This window comes from Thalassophryne amazonica, chromosome 5 (genome assembly GCF_902500255.1).
Source record: "Thalassophryne amazonica chromosome 5, fThaAma1.1, whole genome shotgun sequence".
NCBI lineage: Eukaryota > Metazoa > Chordata > Actinopteri > Batrachoidiformes > Batrachoididae > Thalassophryne > Thalassophryne amazonica.
The window spans coordinates 31,320,457-31,343,920 of NC_047107.1; the positions used below are offsets into that span (position 1 = coordinate 31,320,457).

General features: G+C 39.9%; 1 protein-coding gene across 1 annotated transcript in view; it reads right to left on the minus strand.

Annotated features, from left to right (window-relative positions):
* Nucleotides 1-23,464, minus strand: part of tcf7l1b (transcription factor 7 like 1b) — a 120,401-nt gene that overhangs the window by 26,916 nt on the left and 70,021 nt on the right.

Consider the following 23,464-nt stretch of genomic DNA (forward strand, 5'->3'; position numbering starts at 1 on the left):
TGGGGCCAAGTACAATAACTTCAGTTTTATCTGAGTTTAAAAGCAGGAAATTAGAGGTCATCCATGTCCTTATGTCTGTAAGACAATCCTGCAGTTTAGCTAATTGGTGTATGTCCTCTGGCTTCATGGATAGATAAAGCTGGGTATCATCTGCGTAACAATGAAAATTTAAGCAATGCCGTCTAATAATACTGCCTAAGGGAAGCATGTATAAAGTGAATAAAATTGGTCCTAGCACAGAACCTTGTGGAACTCCATAATTAACCATAGTCTGTGAAGAAGATTCCCCATTTACATGAAAAAATTGTAATCTATTAGATAAATATGATTCAAACCACCGCAGCGCAGTGCCTTTAATACCTATGGCATGCTCTAATCTCTGTAATAAAATTTTATGGTCAACAGTATCAAAAGCAGCACTGAGGTCTAACAGAACAAGCACAGAGATGAGTCCACTGTCTGAGGCCATAAGAAGATCATTTGTAACCTTCACTAATGCTGTTTCTGTACTATGATGAATTCTAAAACCTGACTGAAACTCTTCAAATAGACCATTCCTCTGCAGATGATCAGTTAGCTGTTTTACAACTACCCTTTCAAGAATTTTTGAGAGAAAAGGAAGGTTGGAGATTGGCCTATAATTAGTTAAGATAGCTGGGTCAAGTGATGGCTTTTTAAGTAATGGTTTAATTACTGCCACCTTAAAAGCCTGTGGTACATAGCCAACTAATAAATATAGACTGATCATATTTAAGATCGAAGCATTAAATAATGGTAGGGCTTCCTTGAGCAGCCTGGTAGGAATGAGGTCTAATAGACATGTTGATGGTTTGGATGAAGTAACTAATGAAAATAACTCAGACAGAACAATCGGAGAGAAAGAGTCTAACCAAATACCGGCATCACTGAAAGCAGCCAAAGATAACGATACGTCTTTGGGATGGTTATGAGTAATTTTTTCTCTAATAGTTAAAATTTTATTAGCAAAGAAAGTCATGAAGTCATTACTAGTTAAAGTTAAAGGAATACTCGGCTCAATAGAGCTCTGACTCTTTGTCAGCCTGGCTACAGTGCTGAAAAGAAACCTGTGGTTGTTCTTATTTTCTTCAATTAGTGATGAGTAGTAAGATGTCCTAGCTTTACGGAGGGCTTTTTTATAGAGCAACAGACTCTTTTTCCAGGCTAAGTGACGATCTTCTAAATTAGTGAGACGCCATTTCCTCTCCAACTTACGGGTTATCTGCTTTAAGCTGCGAGTTTGTGAGTTATACCACTGAGTCAGGCACTTCTGATTTAAAGCTCTCTTTTTCAGAGGAGCTACAGCATCCAAAGTTGTCTTCAATGAGGATGTAAAACTATTGACGAGATACTCTACCTCACTTACAGAGTTTAGGTAGCTACTCTGCACTGTGTTGGTATATGGCATTAGGGAACATAAAGAAGCAAACATATCCTTAAACCTAGTTACAGTGCTTTCTGAAAGACTTTAGTGTAATGAAACTTATTCCCCACTGCTGGGTAGTCCATCAGAGTAAATGTAAATGTTATTAAGAAATGATCAGACAGAAGGGAGTTTTCAGGGAATACTGTTAAGTCTTCAATTTCCATACCATAAGTCAGAACAAGATCTAAGATATGATTAAAGTGGTGGGTGGACTCATTTACATTTTGAGCAAAGCCAATTGAGTCTAATAACAGATTAAATGCAGTGTTGAGGCTGTCATTCTCAGCATCTGTGTGGATGTTAAAATCGCCCACTATAATTATCTTATCTGAGCTAAGCACTAAGTCAGACAAAAGTTCTGAAAATTCACAGAGAAACTCACAGTAACGACCAGGAGGACGATAGATAACAATAAATAAAACTGGTTTTTGGGACTTCCAATTTGGATGGACAAGACTAAGAGTCAAGCTTTCAAATGAATTAAAGCTCTGGGTTTTTGATTAATTAATAAGCTGGAATGGAAGATTGCTGCTAATCCTCCGCCTCGGCCCGTGCTACGAGCGTTCTGGCAGTTAGTGTGACTCGAGGGTGTTGACTCATTTAAACTAACATATTCATCCTGCTGTAACCAGGTTTCTGTAAGGCAGAATAAATCAATATGTTGATCAATTATTATATCATTTATTAACAGGGACTTAGAAGAGAGAGACCTAATGTTTAATAGACCACATTTAACTGTTTTAGTCTGTGGTGCAGTTGAAGGTGCTATATTATTTTTTCTTTTTGAATTTTTATGCTTAAATAGATTTTTGCTGGTTATTGGTGGTCTGGGAGCAGGCACCGTCTCTACGGGGATGGGGTAATGAGGGGATGGCAGGGGGAGAGAAGCTGCAGAGAGGTGTGTAAGACTACAACTCTGCTTCCTGGTCCCAACCCTGGATAGTCACGGTTTGGAGGATTTGAATGAATGAAAACTGTTTATTTCGAACATTTGATACAACAACAATTACAAGATAGATCAGTAAAGACAACAACAAAAAAGTTCCTACTGTGTACCCAACATGTCCGAAAAGGGGTAGGGTGAAGCATCAGCTTATTTATCCCTACCCCTTCTTCCCCACAACCAGTAATACCCTTAGCCACATATACACATAGATTCCTACACACCTAAATCGATATCAATATATATATATATATATATACATATACATACACATATATATATACATACACACATCAACATACATACACATATACATATATACACATATATATACACAAACATAAATATACACCTTCACATACCTACTTACATACAAAATACTATATATTTACAAGCCGAAGGAAAAAACAAAAACACCCTAACCCTCATTACCCTTCCTCCTCCCTATACCCAGAAAAAACCATATTTTTGTACCGCTGTTTGAACTGGTTCATGCTTGGACATTGCTTGAGCCCCACTCCCAATCTGTTCCACATCCTCACCCCACAGACAGAAATACAGAAACCTTTTAATGTTGTTCGTGCCCACTGATGCTTTAAATTAAATTTCCCCCTCAGACTGTAATCCCCTGATCTGTTAAAAAACATATTTTTAATATTTGCTGGAAGTAAATTGTTTATTGCTTTATACACAATTTGTACTGTTTGAAAATGAACCAAGTCTGTGAATTTTAAGAATTTGGATTGTAAAAATAGTGGATTTGTATGATCTCTATAGCCAGTATTATGAATAATTCTTATAGCTCTTTTCTGCATTACTGATAGTGATTGTGTTGTACCTTTATAAGTATTACCCCATACCTCTGCACAGTACTGCAAATATGGTAAAACCAGTGAGCAGTAAAGAATGCGGAGTGAGTTGTGGTCCAGAATATGTTTCGCTTTGTTTAGAACTGAAATGCTTCTTGACAGTTTACTTTGTATATGTTTTATATGAGTCTTCCAGTTTATCTTATCATCTATTATCACCCCCAGAAACTTATTTTCATGTACCCTTTCAATATCTACCCCCTCAACTTGTAACTGAACCTGTATGTCTGTATTACAATAGCCAAATAACATGTATTTTGTTTTACTTAAGTTTAATGATAATTTGTTTCTGTCAAACCATATTTTCAATTTTCCCATTTCTATACTGATCCTCCTCAGTAACTCCTGCAAATCCCCCCCTGAACAAAAAATGCTTGTGTCATCTGCAAATAATACTAATTTTAATATTTTGGAAACATTGACAATATCATTTATATAAATTAGAAACAGTTTTGGACCCAATACTGACCCCTGTGGGACCCCACAAGCATTGTCCAAGCATGATGATGTATATTCCCCCAACTTCACAAACTGTTTTCTGTTACTTAAGTAGCTTCTCACCCAGTGCAACACCAACCCCCTAATCCCATACTGTTCAAATTTATTGATTAATATGTCATGATTAATTGTATCAAAAGCCTTTTTAAGGTCTATAAATATTCCAACTGAATGTAATTTGTGGTCTATGGCGTTTGTAATCTCCTCAACTGATTCTATTAATGCAAGTGATGTTGAACTATGTGCTCTGAATCCATATTGACTATCAGTAAGTAATTTATGTTTATTTATGAATTTGTCTAATCTATTATTGAATAACTTTTCTAATAATTTGGAAAATTGTGGAAGCAAAGAAACAGGTCTATAATTTGTGAAGTGGTGTCTATCCCCAGTCTTATACAGCGGCACAACCTTAGCTATTTTCATTTGATTGGGAAATTTACCGGTTTGAAATGATAAGTTACAGATGTATGTTAATGGTTCTACAATCCATTCAATGACCTGTTTTACCACCACCATATCAATTTCATTTAAATCGGTAGATGATTTATATTTACAATTATTCACGATGTCTATAATTTCACTTCCATCCACTGCTGTGAGGAACATTGAACAGGGATTTCTTTCTATAAGATTATTATCCCAATCCTCAGATTGGGAATCAGGAATTTTTTCTGCCAAGCTTGGTCCAATATTTACAAAAAAATTATTAAAACCGTTGACTACCTCATCCTTATTTTCCTTCTTGACATTATTATCAATGAAATACTGAGGGTAACTCTGTTTTTTATTACCATTTTTGATAATGCTATTTAATATATCCCATATTCCTTTAATATTGTTTTTGTTATTATATAATATGTTACTATAATATTCCTTCCTACATACCCGTATAATATTAGTTAATCTATTTTTGTATTTCTTATATCTATTTTCTGCCTCTTTAGTCTTTAGTTTTATGAATTCTCTATACAGTGTATTTTTCTTATTACATGCATTTCGTAACCCTTTCGTCATCCATGGTCGAGCTTGGATTTTTTGTTTTCTGTAGTCTTGTTTAATTGGACAATTTTTATCATATAATGATGTAAATATTTGTAAAAAAGTTTCATATGCACTATCAACATCACTTTCACTGTATACCTTTTCCCAGTTTTGCTCCTGTAAATCCTTCTTTAGTGTGTTCATGTTTTCCTCTGTCCGCACTCGCCTGTATTTTATTTTCTCCTCTGGCTGATTCCGCCGATGGTTTCTATTATAATGATGAAAACTGGTAGATGATCACTAACGTCATTGATTAATAATCCACTCACAGTGTTATTCTCAATATCATTGCTGAATATATTATCAATTAAGGTAGCACTATGGGATGTAATTCTGCTTGGCCTGGTGATTTTTGGATATAAACTCATACTGTACATTATACTGATAAATTCATCTGTTATTTTATGCTTATTTGGATTGAGCAGATCAATATTTAAGTCACCACAAATGAACACAGTTTTTTGATTAGTTTTTGAGAACATTTTTCCCATACAGTCAGTGAATGTTTCAATACTAGATCCTGGTGCTCTATATATACAGCTGACTAATACATTTTTGCTTTTTTCTTCACATATTTCAATAGTTATACATTCTAATAAGTTATCAATCACAGTTGTCATATTGTCTACTATTTTATAATCCATGTTCTCATCCACATACACAGCCACTCCTCCTCCACTCTTATTTTTTCTGTTTACACAATTAAATTCATATCCATCCAGTTCAAAATCCATTCCTTTATCTTCATTGATCCATGTTTCTGATATAGCAATTATGTTAAATATTTTTTTAAACTGACTTAAATATTCTTTAATGTTGTTAAAGTTTGCATATAGACTTCTGCTGTTGAAATGGATTATTGATAATTTGTTATCCGTTCTAATGATCCGATTAAACTGTTCATCTGTATAATAGCAACAACTGTCATTAATATTTGAGAAGAAATTATTGTCTGGGTCTATATCGTGCTCCAAGTCCAGTACATTGTGGTCTGTGTATTTAAATGTTCTCAGTTCTACTTTTCCATGATCAGCAATCCTTTGAGTTATATCCTTCTTGTCTCCAGATGTAGATGAATAGGTAGTAGATGAATAGGTTCCTCTGGTCTGTGTCATGGTGTTGTGATGTGTTTGTGTCCTCATACCTTATTGGTCATATTTGTCCAGATCCTCGCTTTAAGAAACACTATTGTTCATATTTGTCCAGCTCCTCGATGTTCCTTATTGCCATGACTTTTGCTTGTTCTGGTGATCCGTTCAGTTTGATGAATATTTTACAGTTTGAAGTCCATGTGTGCTGGATTTTTCCCTGTTTCTTCAAGAAGCGTGCTTTCCTGGCGATGTCGGCATTCCGTTTGGTGAGATGTTCATTGATGAATACGTTTGTCCCTTTCAGTTTTCTTCCTTGTTTTAACAGTGCTGTTTTGTGTTTTCTGTTGATGAATCTCATGATTACGGTTCGTTTATCACCGTCATTTCTCCGGGGCAGAGGGTGGCACGCTTCAATGTTATTTAAATCCATTTCTATACCTTTAGATAGGAGGAAATCAGCAACCTGTTTTTCCACAGAGCTGACCACCTGTTCACTGGGCTCCCCTCCGCTCTCATCTGTTACCGCCCGTGCGTAGGACCGTGGTTTGATGTGAAGACCTGTGATGATGACGTTGTTGATTCTGGTGTACTGCTCCAATTCAGCCACTCTATTTTCCAGCTGCACCAGATGCCGGTCTTTCTCGGCATTCTGGAGCCGTAATGCCTTCACCTCCTCCACCAGATCCATGATTGATTTCTGTTGCTGCTTCACAACAGAAATCTCCTCTGATAGAAAGTCCAGAGATTTTTTAATATCGTCACCTTCCTCCGCTGTCAGAACCTTCTTAGGCCCCATGGTCGGCTTATGAGCAGCTTGTCGATCGCCGATGTTAACAGCCTGCGTTGTTTGTCACCGGGATGGATCTGCACTGCGCTGGTGCCGCGCGGCCTCGGTGTTTCCGCGCTGATGGATCCGCGGTGGCTGCACGAGGGCTCGGGGAAGCGGCACTCGTGACGCGCGGCTCTAATGACGCAGCGCGCGGCGTCAGTGAATTCACCACGTTGGGCCTCGGACGTTGTTGCTGTCCAGTCGCGGGGCTAAGTTGCCGGTTGAGGTGTCCGGGTTGGCAAACACCGGCGTGGCAGATGGCAACCACAAACACCACCTCTGAAAACTCAGGTACAAACTTTTTGCAGCTCTGACTGACTGTGACTGACGCAGCTCTCACATATATATATATATATATACATATATATATATATATACATACATATATATATATATATATATACACTCAACAAAAATATAAATGCAACACTTTTGGTTTTGCTCCCATTTTGTATGAGATGAAGTCAAAGATCTAAAACTTTTTCCACATACACAATATCACCATTTCCCTCAAATATTGTTCACAAACCAGTCTAAATCTGTGATAGTGAGCACTTCTCCTTTGCTGAGATAATCCATCCCACCTCACAGGTGTGCCATATCAAGATGCTGATTAGACACCATGATGCACCAGGTGTGCCTTAGGCTGCCCACAATAAAAGGCCACTCTGAAAGGTGCAGTTTTATCACACAGCACAATGCCACAGATGTCGCAAGATTTGAGGGAGCGTGCAATTGGCATGCTGACAGCAGGAATGTCAACCAGAGCTGTTGCTCGTGTATTGAATGTTCATTTCTCTACCATAAGCCGTCTCCAAAGGCGTTTCAGAGAATTTGGCAGTACATCCAACCAGCCTCACAACTGCAGACCACTTGTAACCACACCAGCCCAGGACCTCCACATCCAGCATGTTCACCTCCAAGATCGTCTGAGACCAGCCACTCGGACAGCTGCTGAAACAATCGGTTTGCATAACCAAAGAATTTCTGCACAAACTGTCAGAAACCGTCTCAGGGAAGCTCATCTGCATGCTCGTCGTCCTCATCGGGGTCTCGACCTGACTCCAGTTCGTCGTCGTAACCGACTTGAGTGGGCAAATGCTCACATTCGCTGGCGTTTGGCACGTTGGAGAGGTGTTCTCTTCACAGATGAATCCCGGATCACACTGTCCAGGGCAGATGGCAGACAGCGTGTGTGGCGTTGTGTGGGTGAGCGGTTATCTGATGTCAATGTTGTGGATCGAGTGGCCCATGGTGGCGGTGGGGTTATGGTATGGGCAGGCGTCTGTTATGGACGAAGAACACAGGTGCATTTTACTGATGGCATTTTGAATGCACAGAGATACCGTGATGAGATCCTGGGGCCCATTGTTGTGCCATACATCCAAGAACATCACCTCATGTTGCAGCAGGATAATGCACGGCCCCATGTTGCAAGGATCTGTACACAATTCTTGGAAGATGAAAATGTCCCAGTTCTTGCATGGCTGGCATACTCACCGGACATGTCACCCATTGAGCATGTTTGGGATGCTCTGGACCGGCGTATTAGACAGCGTGTACCAGTTCCTGCCAATATCCAGCAACTTCGCACAGCCATTGAAGAGGAGTGGACCAATATTCCACAGGCCACAACTGACAACCTGATCAACTCAATGCGAACGAGATGTGTTGCACTGCATGAGGCAAATGGTGGTCACACCAGATACTGACTGGTATCCCCCCCCAATAAAACAAAACTGCACCTTTCAGAGTGGCCTTTTATTGTGGACAGTCTAAGGCACACCTGTGCACTAATCATGGTGTCTAATCAGCATCTTGGTATGGCACACCTGTGAGGTGGGATGGATTATCTCAGCAAAGGAGAAGTGCTCACTATCACAGATTTAGACTGGTTTGTGAACAATATTTGAGGGAAATGGTGATATTGTGTATGTGGAAAAAGTTTTAGATCTTTGACTTCATCTCATACAAAATGGGAGCAAAACCAAAAGTGTTGCATTTATATTTTTGTTGAGTGTATATATATATATATATATATATATATATATATATATATATATATATATATACACATACATATATATACACACACACACACACACACATTCAGTTTCACTGTCCTATTATGGAATAATATTTTTTCACTCTGAGCAGAGGTTATGCAAGTTATTAATCCACTTATGTAAGGCGAACGTGAGTGTTGCACTCTTTAAATATGTAACTAAACAGTGCTGGAGTTAAGACCTGGTTTTTGAAAGTTCATGGTGCAAACGATTTCTGGTGATGGATGAAATCAATACATCAGCTCTGCACCCAACCACACCTCATTTTTAGTCCAATACATCCACATGAGCAAATGATCTAGAGGACACGAAATTGACAAACTGCGTCCAACGAAAGCCAACAGTGGCATTTACTTTGTGTCACGAGTTGCTGAGTGTCAGGTAGATGATGAGTGAGCTGAGGCTAAGTGTGCAAGAGGCTAATAGGAACACTTCCTGTTTCTAAACCCAAGGGTATCGTTGACCTGCAGATGTCTTTACAATTTATACATGTTTTTGAATTTGTTTAATAAAACGGCAACCTCACATCTGATCTCGCTTCTGAATGTTTCCACACAGCAGAAAATAACTTAGCCAGTGGCCCCCAGGTAATCTGAGTTTGAGATCCTTGGCTGAAACATTCCTTGAGAAAGTCAAAACCCTGAGGCAGTTTCTTTAATATATTTTATTCCAAAGCCAATCAATTGTTCTCCATCGTGATGCTTATTTTCCAAAGAAATTTTATAAAAGTCAGGTATCACACACAAGTATAGCTGCAACCTTATTTGAAACAGTGCAGATGCTTGTCAAAGTGTTAGTTTGAAATCTGTGCAAGATTCCAACTGCAAAGATAATGATGAAAACAATAATATAATAATAATAACAAACATCTCTCCTTTCATTGGGCAGCTCCCAGTCTCAGTTATTTCCCCTGGCTGCCACGCTGAATAGAGCACTTGTTGGCTCAACTTGTCACATGGGAGGGTCAAGGGGTGGGGTGGGGTGGGGTAAGAAAGGAGTCTTGTTCCTCCAGGCTAACCTTTCTTCAATATCCCTCTACTCCCCCCCGTCTCAAACTCTCCTCTCTGCGACGTGGTCTGCCTGGGAACAAGGTTTGCATTGAGACTTCTGTAAACTCTCTTGCTCCACGCTGCTCAGAATTGTTCCAAATTTTAACCGTGCATTTTTTTTACCACTTTTTTTTTAAAAAAGGTCTTTTTTGATTTTAAATGTCTAACCTTTCCTCCCTTTTAAATTTTCAGCAAATTGGTTTCTCCCACGTCTAAAGTGTGCTTTGATTCCGGCAATGCCAGATGTACGGAGGAAAATATTTGCTGTTGCGTTAAACGAAGCTATATTAAGATTGCGTATTTAAGATCAACGTGCACGATGTGCAATTGAACACACTCTCACCACAACCGGGAAGCAAAGACTGTGATGCAGCTTTCGCAGCGGAAATATTGTTGACTTTTGAGTCTAAAATCTCAGGTCCCACATGTCATGTATATTTGAGTTGTGCTTTGTTGTTCTACTTCACGTACAATATGCCGGAGTTTCCCCTGCATTGTGAGGACTGTTTGAGACCCCTAGACCTGGGTGCCAACACATTCTGGGAAGCAGTTCAGTGAGAATCTGAAATGATGCCTATTAATTATTCATACTCTGGAATACACCATTCGTGTGCTCTAAACACAAGTTTGAAGGCACCACTTTCAGCTCATGCCAATAAAACGCGGCGTTAAATCGAATATGCAGGTTGCGCATATGCAAAACTATTTCTTGCAACATACCTACCAGAGAGTCTACTTCAGGGACAAAGACGGTTACCTCATCAAGCATATTCCACAATTCCAGTCAATTTTAAGTCAACTACCCAATCTGTTTATTTAAGCATTTCAAATTAAGCTCTGAGAACACAAAATGTGCTTAAGTAACACCAAGAATCGAGACTAATGACTCACAGATTAAATGCAGTATCAATGATTTCATGTACTTGCTCAACGTGGGGCGGTAATACTCGTTCTGCCTGGGACCGCGTCGTGTGACTGTTTCGTGATCCACGAGCAGTGTAATAAGGAAAGCACATGCAACCTGAGCCGTGTTTTAAATATAAACAACATCTACGCGATAGCAGAGCAGCCTGAAACCAGATGGGATCTACAATGACGGACAGAAATCACGCGCGTTACATAGACGAGCTTGTTCCAAACAGGTTTGCAGCAGGACTGCATAGTTTACAGCGGGGCCTGTAAAAACACACCCAACTAGTCCTGAAATGGAGATTGAAGGTAGTAACAGGAAGATTAAAAAAAAAGACAGAGAGAGCGAGAGGTAGAGAAAGAAGTTCCTGAGCCGGTGAGGAGAAAAGACGTCTGTCTCTTAAGATGGTTTAAAGCTAAAAAGGACGAGGTGGCAGTACCTTGTTTGGCTGTCCAACTTGGAACAGGGCTAAGAAAAGCACAGTCCTTGGTCAAAGTGGGTGGAGGGGTGGATTTCATTCAAGCAAACATGTTTTTGGATCCTGCACATCTGAATTGAATTACTAGGCAAACAGCCGATGGGTAAGAGAGCTTAGAACAAACTGAATAACCCCACAGCTTTGTGTGTCTTTATGAGAGGCAATTCTGGGTGGGAGGCTCAGGGGCCTTTCAAAACTCCAGGAAAGACAGAGCAAAAAGAATGCCCGGCATGTTGAGAAATCCAAACCTTGTTTGTCAACGCCAACAGGAAGCAGGCGCCAGAGGGAACCAAGCGTGTCGTATGTCTTTTAAAAATCAACCACTCCAGAACTACGCCATTCATCGCAAGCAACGTGTGCTTTATGTCCGCTTGTTGCCTGTGAAAAAGTCAACACCGGCAATATTCCTGGTAAGAATAATACCATGCAGCTGACTCCATGCAGACTATAGGCAAAGGTCATTAAAATAAACGTATGCATGGACACAAACACGGACCGATCTCACTGGGGGGCAGCGCGCATCAATAAATATTCCTAAGCTCACAGACATTCTTGTAAGTGCGCCGCTAATGAACAGTGCTGAAAGGATTTGTGTTTCCTTTTCGGAGCGTGAGTGGTATCAAAGCATTTGGTTCCTCATACCATTTCTGAAGAGGATCTCGTTTCTGCAGTGGCCCAGCAGGGCTGCAGACTTTAGATCAGTATTCAGTTCAGTTCTGCAAAAAAGCCTTTGATTTCATGATGGATCCCGGTTGTTCACTGCCTAATGCAAAGTGAGAAACTCTCACAGGACTTCCAGTCCGAGGCCTGCTGAAGGAATAGGGGCTGAAACAAAGTAGTATATGTATCACTTTAAGGGAAAGTTAATATTTCCTCTTAAAGTGTCACATGGCTTGGAGGTCTGACGATGCACATGTAGGCAGACACACAGTATGCATGGAATGCAGCACTCAACCATGCCACTTCAATTCCCTTAATCTGGTGATTAAGTGATTTATGACATGCTGATGGGACCAGGTCCCTCACCGGCTTGATAGCAACACACTAGTGAAACAAAGACTGGGATTCTTGTTTGGCAGTCAAGCGAAAATCATCCCATATTTGAGCAGTGAGCGACCAATGATCTGATAATGTGTGGGACAGACACTCTGGTCAGCGCTGACTCGTTATAAAGTCACAGCTTCTTCTACTCAAACATAACAATGCTCGTCCCAAATGGCACACGGGATCGGCCTACAAGGACCAATTACTGCGCGAATGAATAACATCTGTGAGGCAGTATACAGCATCCAAAAAAATAAAATAAAATAAAATAAAATTAGGGCCAAGCAATATGTTGTCAAAGAAGTCACAACCGTTGTAACGCTATGTCATCACATGGATTACACAATATCCTTAAAACAATAGTGGCCCTGGGGCCGGCTGAGCACCTTGGGGGTCACATTCACAACATTTTGTAATCGCCCATCTCTCGACAAAATGTCAATATATCAATATCAATGAAAGTCATTAATTCTCAAGAACAAAATGAGGCCAAACATCCATTTATGACAGTACGATCCAACAATAAATCCAATGGAAGCACAAGATAGCCTCCGGGCTACTGTGTGCCTTTGTCATGTTTTTGATTACATTACTTCTGGCAGGGCATTATAATTTAAAGTTGTTCACTCTAATCTGACAGTAGGAGAGGTTTTGGATTCAAGTCCTAATCAGTTTTTTTTTCTACCCATGGCAACAGGCAGTTTCCTGTGCATACAAAATTGATTACATTTTTAAAAATGAAATTAAATTTTAAAGAAAAGGCTATATTTGTTCTTTGCCCACTGCATTGGCGGTACAGATAACTGCATATAACTCTTCATTAAAAAAATATTCTTGTAAAAACCAGATTAAACAGAACCTGGTTGTATTATGAATTGCGAATGAAAACAATAATTGTATTTCTAAAGTGGATTCACAATTTATATATGTATGAATGATATCTATGTACAGTGCCCCCCAAAAGTATTGGAACACTTGGTATTTCACACATTTTAATTTGTTTATGCCATTTCAAATACAAAAAAAAAAATCTACAATTATCTTTCTTAAACTATAACTGAAAGCAAATCTCTACAACTTGATATAAATTAATAAAAAATATAAAAGCCAAGATGATGGGTCGCCTAAGTAGTAAGTTATGAAGCTGTATAACTGGGGATACAAAATGCAAAACATGCACAATGGACAATATCTCCAATCACAGCCACAGAAGCCTTTGACTTCTTCTGGGTTGTCTGGGTCTCTTGATGGCTTTCCTCACTCATCTCCTTCTTGCACAGTCTGCCAGTTTTTGAGAACTGTCTACTCCACACAGATTTACCACAGAGTGCCATACTGTTTGTATTTCTTCATAATTGATGTAAATAAAGTCTAAGACATATTCAGTTACTTGGAAATGTTCATGTATCCATCCCCTGACTTGTCTGGAGAAAACTGGCAATAAAACTTTACAGGGTATTTACAGGTATTATACATTCCTTATGCAACCCACCATCTTGGCTTTGATATTTCTAATGAATAAAATTGTAGAGAAGACACAAATTAAAATCAAGTGAACTCTGACTCACTACATAAATCAAAAAAGCAACTTTGTTTAGCCTACGTAGTACCCCAGAGACGTATCTGCTACCTGTGAGCAAACAACTGTCACTAAATCGGGACAAAATATACAACAGAACGGGAAAGTAAATCCAGAATTACTAAATGATGTGTAGACAATGTGAATGGAAATGGTCGCAAAAATTTTCATTAGTACTGTAAATGACTCATAGCAAACTCAAAATATTGCTCAGAAACCTTTGAAACACCCACGTTTCAAACATCATTCTGAAGTCACATGAACAGGACTGCGTCAGCTGCTGAACACGAGCACTAAGTCAGGACTGTGCATCCATATCAAATTATGAAGTTCACATTTAGATGCTATAGTCCGTGTGGGGTGTGCACGTGCTCAAGCATGTAGGCTGCCAGTTTTTAGTTTTTGAAACTTTTTCTAATTTTTGTCTTTTATTACCTTCCACCAAGGCAGTAACATTTTCACCAGTGTTTCTTTCTACTCCATGGAGGTAAAAATAAGCAATGGTCGGTGATGGTAGGTTAGGTAATGCTTTCACAGGTGTTTGTTACTACCTCTACCAAGGAGGTAACATTTGCACAGGTGTTGGTCTGAATGTTTGTTCGCAGAAAACTCAAAAAGTAATTAACAGTCTTCAATAAAATTTGGTGAGCAGATAGCTAATGTTCTGGGAAATATATTGTGGAACTGAGCGCCAGAAGAATGGTAGTAACACAACAATAGCAACATCTGTGTCAAGCGGATTGAGCCGATGTTGATAAAATTTGGTGAGCAGGCAGATAATGTCCTAGAAAATGAGGGCTGTTATTTTGAATATGGTCAAAAACAATTAGTGTGTCATTTGTTCATTAATTTACAACATGAAACCAAAATAAATTTAAAAATAAACAAAAAGTATTCATTTTTTTCCAATATTCATTTCCAAAGCCAACAAGTTGCTTTCCGATTTCTTTGTTTTTTCATTTTTTGCTCAAATCAAATATCTAAAGCAGATAACAAACGCTTGTGTCCGTTTTTTGCTGTTCTTGTTTTTTTACTCAAGTGGCGTGACCCAGAAGTGACTGCACCAGTGAGGTGTATTTTTCCCTGCATCCCCCAGGCCAATAATGAGACATCTCTATCAGACTCCCGCTCATCACTGACAGCTCCCAGCGAACACTTTTCTGTTGAAAAGGCATTTAAAAAACACCTATAACCACCTTTAAAAACATGTTTAAACCAGATTAAAAAGTAAGTTTTTTTTCACCTTGTATTTGAAAACAACTAAATTTTCATGCTTAGACAGTTTTTAATAATTAACACTTACGTTAATTGGCCTGAGAGGTCTTGATGATGAGCGAGAGGTGTATAGACACGCCCCTTTGTGTTAACTGCCCTGTGTAAAAAAAAATAATAATAATACACTTTCCACATTTACTATCACTTTTGGGTCACACCACTTATGTCAAATAAAAAAATGAAACTGGGATATGAGTGTGTGTTATTCAAATTTTCCATTTTTGATTTTTATGCAAAAAAGAAAGAAAAAAAAAACAGAAATCAGAAAATAAACCATCTTTTTTTGTTTGTTTGTTTTTTTGGAAAAGAAAAATGAAAAAAATGAATGTCCTTTCTTTCTCTTTGATTTCATATTAGAAAAAAAACTAATGACAGACTGATCGCAAAGATATTCTGGATCCAGAAAAAGTATGAAGGATTTGGGAGCACGCGGCCTTGGCGCAGGTATGCCCTGTCCGAGTGCCCTCTAGTTACACCTGCTTTTTCCTTTTGTTAGAGTTGCCAGACAAGATGTTGTTGCAAAGCCACAAGACATTTTTCCGCATAATTTCCTTGTCGTACCGTCAGTAATGAGAGAATCTGCACATTTGGGGAGGGTGAGCACTACAGCGACTAAAAGAGCAGAGCTGCTGCTACTTTCTTTCTTTCTTTCTCCCCTCATGACCACCTCGGTCACCATTGACGGTCTGACAAGTTGCCCACACTGCATCACCTGCAGCAGGGTTTGATGTATAATGCATGAAGTGAGAGCCTTCTGAACACAGGCACTGATGCAGTTTTGGGGGTACTGCAGGTGTGGTGAGCTGCGGGATGATATTTTCACAGGCAAGTGTGTTCCCTTCATCCCAGTTCTCCCATTACAGACCAAGCAACCAAAGCAATACCAAGTGAATGCTAAAAACCCTCACATGTTGAATAATTGAGGCTCCAGAGCCAGAAGAGACTCTGATTAGCATATAGGCCTTATGGAGCCAATCTGTGCAGCGACAGGACAAGAACCATCTCTGGACTTTTGCATCAACCGATCGCTCCGATTCCAAACTTAACACAGTTTCCTCTTGTTCCACGAGGCCAGAACGGACAGCAGTTAACAGTCCACCGTTCACACACGTGTCTCCGTCTGCGGTCACCATTAGGAATGCGTGTGATATTATTCACTCAAAATTTAAACGTCTTCCTTGTCTTCCAGCGGCGGCTCGCTGTGCTACAGCCAGAGAATGATTTATTAATCTGTGAAGGCACTTGACTGAGCAGGCCTCTAAACTAACAGACTACAAAAACACCAACAGCGTGCGTGGCTGCTATGCACAAAATTTATGAGATTTACATTTGCCTCCGAGCAGGTTTCTGCACATATTCCATAAGAGTGCCCGCCTGTGGAGAAAAAAATAAAATAAAACAGTGATGTCAGGTCGAGCACACGGAGTAAAATGACTGCAGGATTACAGGTCTGCTTTGGGGAGTCCCTGCTGATGTCTCCTGAATGCCTCTCCTCAGGTCCCTCTCTCTGGATCCTCTTGGCCCTGGGAAGTAAACCCCGGCCCCCCGTGTGTGCCCACCCGCTCCCGCTGCTCTCATTAGTGCAGGATTGGGGGGCTGGTGAGCCTTCAGGCCTGTGGAACCAGCCTGCCACCCCCCTCCCCAAACCCTCCTCAGCTGGAGTAATGAGCACATTATCAGTCTGGCTCTCAGTCAGCAGCAGCTCACCAGTAGGGCATGTGGACTCTTGGCCCAGAGCTGGGGATGGTGAGGACACAGCGGGGTGGTTCTATTTTCATCGTCATGGCCAGTATTACAACGTGCAATCACACATTTAATAACAATTGCTTTGGTTGCCAGGTAACAACAGAAAATCACCATGAGATGAAAGTGAATGGATGTGCTTGTTGTTTAACACCACTTTAAACAAAATGTTATGTATTCAAAATGAAACGTGTGATCTTATCGATATATTAAAGCCAAGTGGCCTCTGTAAACGTGTGTGTGCGTGAGTATGGCGTCAATCACGGACAAACTGGGGAGAGCTGATATTTGCCATTTGGTTGTTGTACATTTGGCTACTCCCGTTTTGTGTTCGGGGTCGCCACAGCGGATAGAGCGAGATCTGCATTGGTAATTGGCACAACGTTTATGCCGGATGCCCTTCCTGACGCAACTCCAGTTTTACCCTGGAGAAACACACACAGCCGCTGGTGTTCCAAAGAGGTCTCCCATCCAAGTACTAACCAGGTCCCGCACTGCTTAGCTTCTGAGATCTAACGGGATCAGGCTTACACAGAGCCGGGCGGCTGCTATGCTTATGTATTTTGGGTCAAAGATAAATGCAGCGAAAACGGAGAGTTATAGGACTAATATTTTGGAGATATTTGGGATACTGGATAACAACAGTGAATAATGGACATTGATAATTAAATTCTGAACTCACGTGCCATTCCACAAGGGGGTGGCATATCATCTATATATTAAAAGCCAAGTGGGGTCTGTGCATGTGTGTAACTTTGATCATGCAGAAACTGGGGAGAGCTGACATTTTCCATTTGGTATGCTTATGTATTTTGGGTCAATCTGGAGCCCATGGATGCCCACTGGAAATGCACTAGTATTATTTAACTGACAATGTAAGTGCTTCATTTGAGCTGTATGACTGATGTTTATATTTGAGCTTGTGACATGTATTCATGATGTCTGTGCAGACGAGTCTCACACTATTAGATTATGATACCATCACCAAATGTAGTAGATTTTCGTAATAGGGTCATCTAACCCCAACCCTACCCACACCATAACCTCAATGCCCCACAGTGGGTCAGCAAAACACCCCAGTCTCATGACAGTTCGTGATCTAATAGATTGCGATACTATAACGAAATTAGATTGTGATATCATAAAAATCTCCAACATTTCATGAGGGTATAACATTCTAACAGATTAGATCACTTTATATGATGCCATCACAAACTGCCATGAGCTTGCGTTGTGTCTGTGACACTTAATCACAAGGACAAAATGGTCGTTGCAGTCCATTTTGATTTTTTACCAAATAAGTCATGAAAAAGGATTGCCTTTTGCACAACTATAATTTTGCACATTAGAATTTGAATAAGCCTTCCACATTCCCTACTCTGGGTAGGGAATGCAGTCTTGTCCTAAGTTCAAGTACCTCAGGGTCTTGTTCGCGAGTGAGGGGACAATGGAGTGTGAGACTGGCCGGAGAATCGGCGCAGCAGTGGCGGTATTGCATTCGCTCTGCTGTACTGTTGTGACAAAAAGGGAGATGAGCCAAAAGGCGAAGCTCTCGATCTACTGGGCAATCTTCATTCCTACTCTCACCTATGGTCATGAGGGTTGGGTCATGACCAAAAGAAGTAGATCGCGGGTACAAGTGGCTGAAATGGGCTTCCTCAGCAGGGTGGCTGGTGTCTCCCTTAGAGATAGGGTGAGAAGTTCGGTCATCCGTGGGGAGCTCGGAGTAGAGCCGCTGCTCCTTCGCATTGTAAGGAGCCAGCTGAGGTGGTTCGGGCATCTGGTAAGGATGCTCCTTGGGTGCCTCCTTAGGGAGGTGTTCCGTTACGTCTTTCTGGGAAGAGACCTTGGAGAAGACCCAGGACTAGGTGGAGAGATCTCCACACTGGCCTGGGAACGCCTCGGGATCCCCCAGTCAAAGTTGGTCAACGTGGCCCAGGAAAGGGAAGTCTGGGGTCCCCTGCTAGAACTGTTGCCCCGCGACCTGATCCCGGATAAGCGGTTGAAGATGAGTGAGCAGGTATTTGAATAAATTGTTCCCAATTTCATATCGCCAATGTGATCAAATATCTCCTTGTCTGGGAACAATTTAAGAATTTAAACCAAATGAGTTAAAATACAAGACACCATGACACACTTTCTGTCATTATGTCATGGATGATTGGGGTGGGGGTTCCAGCCCTCGGACATGCCATTGCTATGCTACATATGCTTATGTTAGCATCATGCAGACAAAAAAATGTGATAGACCTTCAGTTGCGACCAAAAGTACACCCCCCCCCCCCCAAAAAAAGTCATAAAACAAACAAAGAAACCAACACTCCTAGTAAACATACAAGGGTACGTCAAAATGTTCTCGATCTCACCCAGAAACAAAAGTATCTGGAGGCTTAAGATGTGGTCTTCTTCCCTGAAGCGATACCAAGTGCACCAACAGCACTGAAGTTAAGCGAGTCTATGATGAAAAATAATACAAGAACAGTCAGACAATTTCTGGGTGAGGCCAAGCACGGCCAAGAACTTTTTGAAGTACCCTCCTATGTGACCAGATATTCCATTGGCAAGGATACATGATCAAATCTGGACATATTTCTCATGAAGATTTTGCCAGATACCTGCTGGACAGGTAAGGCAATGCTCACACGTCTACTGTGTCAGTTATCATTACAGTATACAGTAATGCTGCCAGTTACGGTTACACCATTTTCATTTGATTTGCCAAAATGAGTGAATAAATAATATTTGTCTTTGTTGGAAGTTAGAAATTTAAAGTTCCCCATTTCCACTGACTGCAAAATAAACTTAGAACATGCACTTCTTCCTTCATGTCATCTGTAAGATTTCAGTTAATCTGCTGTGGCGACCCCGAGTAAAAACAAGGGAGAAGCTGAAAGGACTTACTATTCGATGTACAATCCCTCAAAAATAAATAATTTACCAGCAATAATACTTGGTGTAATTTTACAACATACTACATAAAAGAGGTATTTTGTAATAAATACATTTCAACATGATATGCATCTTGTCAATTTTGTGAAAATCTGAGAGGAACTACACCTTTAAACAGCAACGACAACATAGCAGCTGTAAACCAAATTATATATATATATATATATATATATATATATATATATATATATATATATTTTTTTTTTTAAATTGACCACTATAACACCTATTAAATCTAATTATTTCAAATCTCAGTTTGAAAAGCTGACAGCATCCACATCTCTGTTTTCTGAAAGTTAAACTGGATGTTAAATAAATTCAGTTTACTTTGACATTAAACTTCAGTAAAAACAGAAATTCTATAATTTGCCATTATTCCTAACATATACAACTTAAACTCTTAATTGATTATCAAAACTGTAAAAAAAAAAATTTAAAAAGTATGATTCAAATTGAAATATTATTTGTAATTTCATTAAATAAATGTAAACTACAAGCAAGAAATTTTGATGTCTTCAATAATTTCCCCTCTATAGGGGTCATAAGCTACTATGTAGACACAAAACATTTAAATATCGTCAAATACCATGTATCAAATGTTCCAAACTTAGGGACAGTACGTTTTTAAAAACAACACAACTCACACAATGTTTCATTCAATAAAATTTAAAAACAGTTTTGGCAAGAAAAAAATAGAATCCTTCAAAATGTTTCTTTGTACTGATGGTCATGATTTAGGGACAGTCAAAGGAGATGAAGGTCAAACTGAAAAAGATGAGCACCAACGCAGAGGCGCAGGAAAAGTAACCACGTAGTAGCAAACCGCTGAAGGACAGATTAGAAACAATCGATGCACACAAGCCAAAAATCTTCAACAGTACTTCAAATGTTATTCATCCACTTGTTTGGACTCATTTCCTTCAATGTGTTTCCGCACAGTACAAGCTCATATTTCACAATGTTTCATATTAACTAATATCAGTTTGGTGGAACAACACATTCCCACACAAGGATCAACGGGGGTCACCATCAGGTTCGCAGTTATTCTAACAAAATATTCTCTCGCTGCCTTCTACTGAAACCTAACATCGGCCTCGGAGTGAGATTCCCATGAGCAAACTTCATCCCCTGAAAAAAGAAAGAAAGAAAGAAGAAGAAAAAAAAACAAAAAAAACAGTTTCCCCATTGACTGCGCTCAATGAGGACTTTGTCATGTGCATCGCTGCAATTATGTGATCCAGCAAATCAACCACAAACTCAACAAGCCTGTCTGGCTGAGATGTGTAAGGTCAAAGGGCTGAGTCACATGGCTTGTTTTGCTAAAGTGTAGTGACACTCGCCCTCCTCTCTGCTCCACGCCACTCCACTCCGGATTAATACGACTTCCCTGAAAAGTGGTAAAACCTCTTGGGGGGGGGGACAACCAAAGTTTTAAATCCTCAAAACATGTCTTTCAGCAAAGTCATAAAGCCAACAGGTGTGCGCTGAGGCCTTGTATTGTCTAACCGGAGTGAGACACCATCATGACGAGTTCTCACCTGTGTGGCAAAGCTCAGCCATTGCACCGGGCTCCACACATGACAGATTTATAGTTCAGACTGTGTTTTTATGGTAAAGACAGACAGACATTGTTCAGCAGTGCGGGAGCTGCAGAGGATGTGGGGGCAGCTGGAAGCAGGCGGATGGGAGTGGGTACGTCTACACGCACACGCTAATCTGATTATTGTTTATAAGCACATTATTGAAGATTAAAACGTGTACTGTTTGCTGAAACCTGATATCCCCAATATACCAAGCTCACATGTTGCGTTAGACAGCTAAATTTATGTGCAGAGGGACGCAGCTAAATAAGAGAAAAAAAAAAAACGTTCTGCAGCTTGGGTGTGTTAAAGTCACAAACACACTTCATTTTCACTCCATGTCATGACACAAAACGTGAATGTTGCTGTTCAGGCATACCTTGTGTGAAGGACTTATAATTTAGCATCTTCCATATGTTTTCACTCAGCTCTTGTCAGCTGTCAGCATATACAGTCCTGGTCAGAATTACTGGCGCCCTGGTATTTTAAGTGCACATTTTAAAATGTGACATGAATGCAAACAAACCTCAAAATATTTTAAAATGTCCAAAGGTATTAAACGGAAACAACAAAACAGAATGCAGCCATAAAATGAAATAAAAAATGTATGCATATAAAATGTATGCTGGACATGGTTAATGGCATCCTTTGATGGTTTTACAGTAAATCACACCAGTGCCCAGTTACCGGGTTGGTCATTGTCATCAACTATCCAGCCTTTGTTACGTTAACTGGCTTTATTAACATTTACGGACACATACAAACTGCATACGACATACTCAACTCGTAGCCTAGCAGTTCTTGTTCTACAATTCAATCAACAACGCTGCTCAGCATAACAATGACACCCAGTGGCTAATATGAGAACCGTAACAAACACATCATGACAGTTGTCTGCGACAACATTGCCAAAAGCATAGGAAGCTCTCCTTTTGGAGAAATAGAAGTGATGTAGAGGTGCTCTTGAGTGTTCCATCAAGCACTGGTACATGATAGCCGCCGTTTTTTGAGGTAAGACACTGACGTTGTCGGAGAAGGAGACTAGTGAGGGAAGCCACCAAAACACCTTGACAACTCTGAAAGGATTGTAAAACATATGTGGACGTGATTGGAGAAACTGTTCATGGTGTAACTTGTCAGTTGCATCCACAGTCACAGCTTCATGCTGGTTTGGGTCAGATGAGGATTTTTATACAAGAAAACTGATCAAATCTAGCTTCTGTCTCCCATGTGCCTTCTGGCAAACTATAGCTGCTGAAATTTCATGTTTTCTTTTTAAGAATGCCCTTCGAGTTGCCACTCTAACCATGAAGCTGTAACGGGTGATACCTCTTTCAAAACTTCTCCAATCACAACCACAGAAGCCTCTAACTCTTTCAGGGTTGTAATGGATGATTTGATGGCTTCCCTCGGGAGTCTCCTCTGTGCACGGTCGCTCAGTTTTTGAGAAGTGCCTACTCCAGACAGATTTACCACACTGTTTGTATTTCTGAAGGATACAAACCATTTTAAATCCAAGATAAAGTCCAAGACATATTCAGTGACTAGTAAGAAAACTTGATGTGAAAGTGATGAGTTACTGTAAACCTGTCAAAGCATGTAACAACAATAAGAAGCACACACTTCATTTTTAATCATAATTTTTATTCCAGTTTCTGAAAGCATTTTCTTTTGTTGTTTCTGTTCAACATCTTTGGATTTTTTTTAAAATAGTTTGCTTACACAAAAGTGATTTGTTTGCATTACATATTTTAAAATGTGGACTTAACATACAGGAAAGACTGTATTTGTTAATGCAGAGCTACGTATATACTGTCATACATAGATACTTTCCTTTTGTTATTTCAGGTGAGTATTTGTACAACTCAAAATTCAGAGCAAAGATTGGCTTGGTTTGCCATCTTAGCACCCAAACCACCCTGTGATACTGTGAAGTCACGGTCATCTTTGTTCACGAAGGATGAACATCACTGTACAACATTGTACCGCTCAGAGTTATACATACACAAAATCAAACGCCAAGACGTGATCACAGCTTGAAATGCTAACGCTATGAGAAAGATTTAAAGATTG